The sequence below is a fragment of the Cibotium barometz genome, chromosome 50 (genome assembly GCF_041138505.1).
Source record: "Cibotium barometz isolate CiBa-2024 chromosome 50, ASM4113850v1, whole genome shotgun sequence".
In the NCBI taxonomy this organism is placed as follows: Eukaryota; Viridiplantae; Streptophyta; class Polypodiopsida; order Cyatheales; family Cibotiaceae; genus Cibotium; species Cibotium barometz.
In genome coordinates, this window is record NC_141095.1 from 19688922 (window position 1) to 19700834 (window position 11913).

Below are 11913 nucleotides of genomic sequence, written 5' to 3' on the forward strand. Positions count from 1 at the left end.
GATCCCATGCACATCTTCAAGAATGTGGGATCTGGTATTTGGGAACATATTACTGGTAAACGAGACAATGTTAGCGTACGTGAGGACTTGCGGGTCGCAGGACGTATGCGTCAAGCTTGGCCACGAGAGGTGGGTGGGCACGTTCGTCTTCCGCCTGCACCATGGATTATATCAAAGAAAGAGGAGAAGCAGGTAAAGCAGGCCATCACCACTTTGCGTACTCCCACTGGATGCATGAGATCATTGAAGGGAGCCTTTACAACCACTAAGAAAAGAGGCGTTGAGCAACTATATGGGTTGAAGTCCCACGATTGGCACAAGATGCTTCAAGTAAGTGTTTTCCAAGTCTTGTACGTACGTTGAAATTAAATTTTGTAATGCCATAAACCATAAATGTGCTCTTATGTGCGCAGTTCATACTACCTACTAGCATCGACCATTGTGCGAATAAGAGTTTGAAAAAATGTATTTATAAGATGGGCGAGCTTGTGAGGTATGTAAAACCCATGCTCAAATCACCCTTCATTATACCTTGCAAAATGAACGTGCATGAGGTATAACGTACTATTTATTTATTTTTCAGATATGTTAGTTCCAAAGCAATTGATCCAGCCACGTTGGATGATGCGCGTGTTATGGCAGTGGAGGTGGTTTGTTTGGTAGAGGAGACTTTTCCGCGAACCATTCTCACAAGTCAACTACATCTCATTGTGCATTTAGTGGACGAAATTGCTTTATGTGGTACTGTGCATGCACGTTGGATGTTCTTCCTAGAGCGCTTCATGAAGACCTTAAAAGACTTTGTGAGGCAAAGTGCAAGGCCTGAAGGAAGCATGGCCGAGGGTTGGTTGATACAAGAGTCTCTTGTATATATTTCAGAATTTCTTGGTCAGGTGGACAGCTCTTTGCCACGACTATGGAGCAATGAAGAGGACTTGCGGATGACCTCTATTGTGCCTCAAGGAAAAGGACAGAGTAAAGTAATTGACAGAACATTGATTGATGATCTCAATTTCACTTGTATCCTTAATAGTGATGTGATGAGCAGATGGGTTACAAGATATGAGGATGCAAAGACAAAAAGGCAAGCAGAAAGAGCTCTCTTTCGGAGGCAACATGGCTCTCGGAAGGCGTACCCTAAGCATCTAGCAACACTTCCGAATGATATCCATGTTGATTGGTTGCATGAGGAAATGGAGAGAGCAGAGAGCGACGAGGGGCTGCATATCACGGCGGAAGAATGGGAGTATGCACGAGGATGCATGTCAAAGGTACATAGAACTAATGTTTTGCATTAGTTGTAAGTGATTTGCTTTTAATATTTATTCACATTGCTTACACAAATATTGCTTCTATTTTGGTCCAGTGCACTATGTTCAATGCTATATGGTGTGAAGGCAAGCATTTTCGAACACAAAGAATTGATGAAAAGAGAAATACACAAGATTGCGGTGTCATTAGTAGCTTTGAGGGAGCTAATGGAAAAATGGATGATTATTGTGGCATAATCCAAGACATATTTAGGCTTGACTTTCGTCGCTTCTTTGTGTATGTTTTGGATGTCAAATGGCAAATGAACGTGGTGGAAAAAGGGCCTGCTGCAACGATAAAACGCCATGCAAGTGGATATGTAACTATTGACTCTACAAAGTTCTGGTAAACAAAGAAAGATAGGCTCGTATTGCCACAACAATGTGAGCAGGTATGCATTTTTTTACTAATGTGTTTCATGTACATATATATCTAAGCTCGCGTACCCCTTGACTTTTGATATGCTAATTAATTACTGTACTGTGTGTATTTGAGTAGGTTATCTATCTACCAATGGTGCATGACATCAAATGGTGGTACATCATCCCTATTGCACCACGTTCCAAAGTGATGTATAATACATTCACTGATATGGAGCATATGGAGGATGTAACAAGCCGCAATGAAGATGACGTCGAACATGCCATTGAAGATGTTGTGATCGATGATCAAGAAATAAGAGATGATCGTGATAATGAGGATGAGCATGCCATTTCTCATGATCATGAGAATGACCCTACCATTGAGGATGATGGTGATGTTGATGAGGATGATCAGGACATCGATACCATTATCAATGGAGTACAGAATATCGATAGTGGAATAAATTTAATCGTAGCCTTACCAATTGATCAAATGGATATTGATGTTGATCGTTTGACAAGGATGGATCTTATTGAAGATGAGATCGAACCCTAACCAATCCGTCACTGTATGTTCTAAATTGATGACATTTCTATCATCTCATATGCATGATTTATTTTTGAATATATTTCATTGTTGTAAATGCATGTAGTGGGATTGTGTAATGATGTATACTGTAATGTACTATGAGATGGTTTAAGGAAAATAGTTTTTAATTTTGTTAAGGAATTCAGTTTTTTTTTCAGTTTTTCTCTGCCATGCGTGTATTAATCCGTGTACAGTGGCGTGTATTTATCCGTGTATAATAGCGAGTATCACCCCGTAAATATTATCGTGTATTTATGCATGTATTACTGCGTGTATATAAACGCATTTATACACGCGTTGATAAATGCAAATATACACGCGAACTTAAATGCTAAAATACACGCGCCCGATTCTATTCAAATACAAGCGCGACCATACACGCGTTCGTAATTTATCGCGTGTATGAAACGCGTGTATGGCAGCATTGTCTTGTAGTGTGACATCGAACCTCTTGTGTTTCATACAATCTCTCATGGGATCGTAGATCCACTTGTTAGGTACTTCCTTGCTACCGGGGAAAGGCTTGAACTCATTCTTGATTTGATTAACAGATTCTTGTTTTCTTCTCCAATGGGAGGTGGATGAATTTGGTCAGAGCGTCATGGGCAACCACTATGCCACGTCATAGCTCCCTCACATGATTCCACATCACATGACCTACATCATCAAGCATGATCTTCCCTTCCCACATCGTGTAAAGATGATGATCTCCACTGGGGAGAGGGCTACTACCAAAACGCCGACTAGATCGACGTGATGAGATGGGGGTGTCGGCCACACTATGTATGTGTAAGGTCCCCCCGTCCCCGCCATGCAACGGATTCTAGGTGCTAGCAACGGAAGTAGCACTTCTTGCATGGGGCAAGGTCCCACACTCGGGGCCTCGCCCACGGATATTCGGACAAGAAACTAATCCATCGGTCTTTCCAAAACCAAACTCGAAAAAACTTTCTTTGCCCGGAAAGCACAGGCGACTCCACCAGATATCTTTTCCCTAACGTAGTCAAAAGCCTTAACTAACTGAACTGATTTGACCAAACTGGTAAGTTCCATAGTCAGATCAAGGGACAGATTGCACTTAGATCATAGAGACCAACGCTTTTTTCCTCATCGAGAGGCACAGCCGTCGATTCATTTTCCATAGAACAATTTTTGTCTGGGATTTACTTCATCTATCGAACTAAACAGAAATTGAGTCCCGATTTACGGATCCATCCAACCTAACCCCATCCAGTCCCATGGGTTAGCCAACCATCCTGTTGGCTATATATAGAATGTCTCTATATATATAGCCCTAGGATCTCCTCTATATATACTCATCTATTGTGTGTATTCCACACACCTTTGGGGATGCATATGACGTGTCTCTCTCTCTCTCTCACGTTGGTTCAACATGGTATCAGAGCGTGGTTGCTTTTTCACTATGAAAAGCATTCGTTTTCGGCTTCGCGCGGCTCCGCGCAGTGCGCGCGCAGAAAAATCTGCAATTCTGCGAAACGTAAAATCATCATAATTTTCTGCTCCGGACTCGGAATTCAATGTTTTTGAAGTCGTTTTGGGGGTATATGGTGCGTTTCCGAGCTGTCTAGCATATCAGATTTATCAAATTCTACACCGATTATAATCTGCAGCAGCAGACTGATAGCAATCTTTTGACCGTTGGCTATCAAAACTTCTGTCTGGACAAAAGAAGATAAGTGATTTAGTTTTCTCAATCTTTACAATGATTTATTGCTTGATTATGTGTATGTTATGCATGAGAAATTTTTTTAGAGAAGATCTCGTTATCCCTTATATGTATGATGTTCGTATTAGATAGAGATTTGTGAAACTAATAAAATATTTCATGAGCATCGATTTTCATGTATAGATTGCATCATACTTGTGAAAAAGAAAATATCGTTTGTTTCTCATAGAAAATAAAGGTTTCTAGGAGAAAGATCTTTCATGAGTATATGTTTGCAGGTATATATTTCTTCATACTTGTGAAAGAGAATATATTGTATGTTTTGCATGGTTGCAAGATTCCCTTAAGAAGTTTTAGGTGAATTCCCTTGAATCATTTCAACTTTGAAGATAATTTATAGGTTGATACGACGGCTTCTACAATGGTTTACTTCCTACGACGACGGCTCATGGCAATTTTATCAAAACTAAGAGAAAATTCATATTTAGCGTTAAAAGATCTCTTGCATCATGCATAGAGTTTAGCCATCATCATGATGGTATTTGATATTGATGAGATGCATATTCCTTAGAGTTATTTGTCCATGATAATCAACATATTTGATTCTTTCTTTCATGATGTAAGTAGAAGAAGATCTTTCGTATCTTATGCAACTCACATTGATCATGACTCATGCCATGGTCTGGTATACCTCTTATGCTACCATGATGTACTTCTACAATAATCTTGATCTTTTTGATTGCTTCATGAGCTAATATGTTGTGATCTTATTTTAGTGCTAGCTACAAGAATCACATGATTAAGCTTGGACGTTCATAATGTATTTATTGACAATCCAAGGTATTATCACATGATGGTAATTATGCCTTTCTTTTCGATCGACTGATGTTATGTATATGGATTTTGTTCATCCTGTCATGGTTTTATTTTGATATTAATGAGATGCATATTTGTTAGAATTGTTTGTCCATGATAATCAACAAATTTGATTCTTACTTTCATGATGTAAGTTACTAAGTAGAAGAAGATCTTTCGTATCTTATGCAACTCACATTGATCATGACTTATGCCATGGTCTGGTATAACTCTTATGCTACCATGATGTACTTCTACAATAATCTTGATCTTTTTGATTGCTTCATGAGCTAATATGTTGTGATCTTGTTTTAGTGCTAGCTACAGGAATCACATGATTAAGCTTGGACGTTCATAATGTATTTATTGACAATCCAAGGTATTATCACATGATGGTAATTATGCCTTTCTTTTCGATCGACTGATGTTATGTATATGGATTTTGTTCATCCTGCCATGGTTTTATTTTGTGATGCTCATTATGATGATTTCTTTATATTCGTTGATGACGTTTCCATGGATTGTATCCATGATGTCATGGTTTTGGCTTGCTATCCTTTTGGTGTAAGTCTGCTTGATATTACTTACATATCTGATGTTGGATCTTACTTTTTGAATGGTTACTCCTTCTCTAAATATCAATTCGTAGCCCTGTGCGTAGCAAAAATCCCGCATACCAAACCAAAGGTGTGCATTAGTTTGTTTGAAATAGGTTGGTTCTAATTTGTGCCCATGAAATGCTTGTGGTAAATTCAATGATCCTGACTTTAGAATCGTTACAGTTACTTGCTCATGGTCATCTCGGTGATGATCTGATAGTTTTAACTCATGATTTAGGAATCGTTATAGTTACTTGCTCGTGGTCATCTCGGTGATGATCTGATTGTTTTATCTCATGACTTCAGAATCGTTACAGTTACTTGGTCATGGTCATCTTGGTGATGATCTCATTATCCTTTTATCTCGGCGGTGATGTTGATCTCTCGTTTGATTGTTCTCACAAGGAAGTTGTGTATTTGTTCTTTCTATGGCTTCGAGGAAGTTTGTCTTGTGTGTAAAGAGGACTTTATTGATGCTTAGCATGCTGTTACTACTCGAGAGGCTTTGTAAGCATGCAACTATTTCTCGAGAGCCTTTGCAAGAAATAGTTAAAGGTGCCATGTGTTCTACCTTTGCTTGTTACATTACAACCAGCCTCACGGACTTGACAATTATTATTTTAAGTATGCAAGCCTCGGTGATTCTGACAGGTTTGGTGAGTTTGTAATTTTGGTGCCTTGGTATGATGCCATGGTGGTGATGGTTACACATTTTATTGATATATGTATATGTGTTTATTACATTGATGTAATTCACTTACTACAATCCATGATGCCATGGTGTTGTTCCATGATGATGGTTACATGTTTCGTCAATGATGGTTGACTACGTTTCCATGGATTGTATCCATGATGCCATGGTGTTGTTCCATGATGATGGTTACATGTTTCGTCAATGATGGTTGACTACGTTTCCAATGATGATGGTTACATGTTTCGTCAATGATGGTTGACTACGTTTCCATGGATTGTATCCATGATGCCATGGTGTTGTTCCATGATGATGGTTATATGTTTCGTTGATGTTGGTCATTCCAAGCTATATGTTTTGTTGATGTTGGTCATTCCAAGATATATTTTTCGTTGATGTTGGTCATTCCAAGCTACATGTTTCGTTGATGTTGGTTCACTTGGCTAATCTATATTGGTTGATTATGTTTCCATGGATTTTATCCATGATGCCATGGTGTTGTTCCATGATGATGGTTACATGTTTCGTGAATGATGGTTGACTATGTTTCCATGGATTGTATCCATGACGCCATGGTGTTGTTCCATGATGATGGTTACATGTTTCGTCAATGATGGTTGACTACGTTTCCATGGATTGTATCCATGATGCCATGGTGTTGTTCCATGATGATGGTTACATGTTTCGTAGATGATGATTGATTACGTTTCCATGGATGCACCGTGCCTTGGCTTTGGCTCATCAGATTGACTAGGTTTATTTAAGTCTATAAATGTCTTTTGTGGTCGACAATGCAACCATGCAGGTCTAAATGGCTATAATGGTGGTCAAGTCTTGGAATTCAATCTATGGCAACTAACAAGAAATTCCGTCGAGCATATTTCCCGAGAGGTTTGATTTCTCGTTCCGTCAGCTTATGAGGTTTATGTTCACGTCATGTCATCTTGACTACATGATAGAGGTTTGATTTCTTGTCCCGTCATCTTACGAGGTTGGTTTACGTTCACGTCATGTCATCCCCTGACTACATGTCAGAGGTTTGATTTCTCTTCCTGTCAGAGGTTTGATTTCTCGTCCTATCAGCTTATGAGCTTTATGTTCACATCATGTCATCCTGGCTACATGCTGCTTGTGGATGTCAAAGGTTTGATTTCTTGTTCCGTCATCTTATGAGGTTTACTATCCTGATTGTGAATGTCACACGTTTGATTTCTCGGCCTATCATCTTATGAGGTTTACTTTCAAGTACGTCATGTCAGAGGTTTGCTTTTTCATCCTGTCAGAGGTGTCTATATCCTAATTATTGTTTCATGTCAGAGGTTCGCTTTTTCATCATGTCTGGTTATCCTACCTATGGACGTAAGAGGTTTGATTTCTCGTCTTGTCATCTTATGAGGTTTACTTTCGTATCATGTCATCTTGGAGGTTTGATCCAAGTTATAGTTGTCTCATTATCTTGACTCATAATATTGGAGGTTTGATCTTATGTCATAGATTTTTCCCATGGCAAAGATATGATTCTAGCTTTCCATGATATCCTTACGAACTAGAATGAGTGTCATTTTCTATTTTAGTGACAGGTCAATCTTCCAAGTCAACTTCTCCAAGTAACCAGATTCCCTTACCAAATCTAGTTCATTTGCCATTGATTGGATGATCTTCCACAAGTTGACATTGCCATGCATATCCTGGCGGATGGACTATATTCCTAAGTAACCATATAATAGATACCTTTATGTCTATTTCTTTATGTACATCTTTTCGTGTACATCTCATATTTCTATAACAAAATTATGGTTTTCCATTTGTTATGGAGACTTCTTCCATATTACAGGGTTTATGGATCAGGATTGTATTTGGATATTGCTGAGCTTCAATATAGAGAAGAGACTACAAAAATATTATTTGGCATCGTCACCCCACGAAGATAGACTCTCACCCAATCTACATGAATGGATCAAGACAACATGAAAATGGATGACCTTCAAAGCCTTCGTTTGGCTATTGTACACATAAGAGTGATGAAGTATATATGGGAGTGATGTAGCTCCTTCATGGCTATTGTATATATGGGAGTGATGTAGCTCCTTCATGGATATTGTGTATATGGGAGTGATGTAGCTCCTTCGTAGCCTTCATGGCTATTGTATATATGGGAGTGATGTAGCTCCTTTGAATAATACTTTGTAACTATAAAATAATTTAATATAGCGGTAGGTGTATATAGAGCTGTGGGTTTTTCCCTTGAGCCCCCAAGGGTTTTTTTTCATCCACAGTTAGAGACCCTTCTTTGAGCGGGGGTGTTGGCTATATATAGAATGTCTCTATATATATAGCCCTAGGATCTCCTCTATATATACTCATCTATTGTGTGTATTCCACACACCTTTGGGGATGCATATGACGTGTCTCTCTCTCTCTCTCACGTTGGTTCAACACATCCAACCACTGTAGTGATGGGATCCAATTTGGAATTTGGTTAGGTTTTGTCCCGGGTACCAGGGAAAAGAGTTCCCAGGCCCCCTAGCCGGAAGTTCATGCAAACACAAAACTAGTCATACCACTTACACACCCAAAATGAAATTGCCTTTTTCTCAGCAGCATCAGCTATCTTTAAAACAATCTTTTAATGAAACCATTATATCACTGATCACAATCCTCCAAAATATCCGATTGAATCTTAATTTTCGATCATTCCTTCAGCAGAGTATCTAGGGCATCATTGGCAACCAGAACGCTCACCACCTGTCCACTCAGAGGCCTTTTCCATAGTTCCTAGCTCATAGTACTCGGCAATATAATCACTTATAAAAATCAAGATGGAATCTCTGTTGAAGATCAGCAAGATCAACCAACAGATCCATATAAAAGAGCCATGGTCTCATCCGTTGAGGACCAGCAAGGTCAATCAACCAGATCCATGCCCGGTTTCAGAAAACAACTCTTACTCCTTGTTCCAATATCTTCCACGATGCACGTGTGGGTATCTTTGGTGACCCAGAGCCCGAGCACCGTATGGTCAACACCCTCTAGGATCCTTCGCAGGTCACCTAGCGCTTCACTCATAGGCCGCTTCCTTGGTCCCTTATCCACCGTACCGGCGGAAGCTCACCATTTAAATCGAATCGAGGCTGGTCAAGACCTCGGTCGACCTTGTTATGTGAGACGTCCTCCATTGACTCTCCGTTAGCAGTAACTTTATCAGTTAGGTCTCCACGACCTTAATCACAAGATGGTCAAAATGCTTCCCCAGCATTCTTGACATAAAAGAGTCATTTACAAATACAATTTCTATAATGAACTCTCGTCTTTCCACATTATCCCTCATCAATCCACATTACTTATTCAACATTCCATTCATATGTGTACTCATTCTTATCCAATCACATCATTTTCCATCTCATCACCTCAGATTCATTCACATCACATATCATTTATTCACATGCCATCACTTCTCATCTATTCACTCATATCGACGTCACATCATTTCACATACACATTTGCATTCATTATTCCACATACACATCCACATTCGTACTTCCACATCCATACATCCACATCCACATCTGCATTCATACATACACATCCACATCCACATCCACATTCACATCCACATCCATACATCCATTTCCACATCCACATTCATACATCCACATCCACATCTACATCCACATCCACATTCATACATCCACATCCATCCACATCCACATCCATCCACGCTTCCATTTCCATATCCACACATCCACATTCACATTCATACATCCACATTCACATCTACATCCATACATCCACATTCACATCTACATCCATACATTCACATTCATATCTACATCCATACATCCATTTTCTCATCCACATACATACATCCACATCCACATCCATACATCTACATCCATACATTCACATCCATATCTACATTCATTCTTCGATCATTTTCATCTATCTGATTTATTTCACATCCTCATATCTATTTATAGAATACAAGAGAATTCTTATTTTTGATATAAGATTTCTTTACGCATCTGTTTATGCATAAATTCCATTTTAAGGAGAATAATACTTTCGAAATAAAAATCAATCTTTTATGCATCTTCCTATGCATAAATTCATTTTAAATGAGAATGACACTTTTGAATTCAAATTCAATCTTTTATGCTTCTTCTTATGCCTAAAATCAAAATTGATGAAAATAACTCTTTTGAACTAAAAATAGATTTCTTTATGCATCTTTCTATGCATAAAATCAAAATTGATGAGAATAACACTTTTGGATTAAAAATAAATTCTTTATGCATCTTTCCATGCATAAATCCAATTTAGTAGGAATTACACTTTTAGAATAAAAGAATTTCTCTTATGCATCTTATTTATGCATAAAATCATTTATGATAAAAATCATACTAAAATCATACTTTTAATATATACAAAATATATCTTTTATGCATATATTTATGCATACAAATCATTTATGATGAAAATCACTCTTTTTAATATAAAAAGAATTTCTTTTATGCATCTAATTTATGCATAAAATCATTTATGATGAAAATCACACTTTTAATATAAAATAATTTCTTTTATGCATCTAATTTATGCATAAAATCATTTATGATGAAAATCACACTTTAGTATAAAAAATTTATCTTTTATGCACCCATTTATGCATAAAAATCAATTATGATAAAAGTAACACTTTTATACTAAAAATAATAATCTTTTATGCATACTTCTATGCATGAAAATCAAATACGATAAAAGTAACACTTTTATAATTAAAAAAATAATCTTTTATGCATGAAAATCAAATATGATAAAAGTAACACTTTTATAATTAAAAAAATAATCTTTTATGCATACTTTTATGCATGAAAATGTGATGACTCAAGTGGACAAGAACAAGGTCTCAATGTTCCCCCCAACTTCACACAACACTTCACACAACAGTACACTCTTCAAGAGCGGAAGATTGTTCTTCAACAGCCCATGCGACAAAAGCCAAGCAGTTATTAATTCAAACAATAAAGGAGTATCGCGATGTTTTTGCTTGGAGTTATAAAGACCTCAAAGGAGTTGATCCAAGCATATGTCAGCATACAATTCCATTGCGAGAGGATGCAAAGCCTTCCAAGCAACGTCCTTATACTTACAATGAGAATTTTGCACGAAAGATAAAAGTAACACTTTTATAATAAAAATAATAATCTTTTATGCATAAAAATCAAATATGTTAAAAGTAGCACTTTTATAAATTTCTTTTATGCATCCTCTTATGCATAAAAATCAAATATAACAAAAGTAACACTTTTATAATTTTGATGAAGGTAACACTCCCATAATAAAAGAACATTATTCCTTTATGCATAAAAATCTATTTTGATGAAAGTAACACTTTCATAATAAAAGAAAATTATTCCTTTATGCATAAAAATCTATTTTGATGAAAGTAACACTTTCATAATAAAAGAAAATTATTTCTTTATGCATTAAAATCTATTTTGATGAAAGTAACACTTTCATAATAAAAGACAATTATTCCTTTGTGCATAAAAATCTATTTTGATGAAAGTAACACTTTCATAATAAAAGAAAATTATTCCTTTGTGCATAAAAATCTATTTTGATGAAGGTAACACTCCCATAATAAAAGAACATTATTCCTTTATGCATAAAAATCTATTTTGATGAAAGTAACACTTTCATAATAAAAGAAAATTATTCCTTTATGCATAAAAATCTATTTTGATGAAAGTAACACTTTCATAATAAAAGAAAATTATTTCTTTATGCATTAAAATCTATTTTGATGAAAGTAACACTTT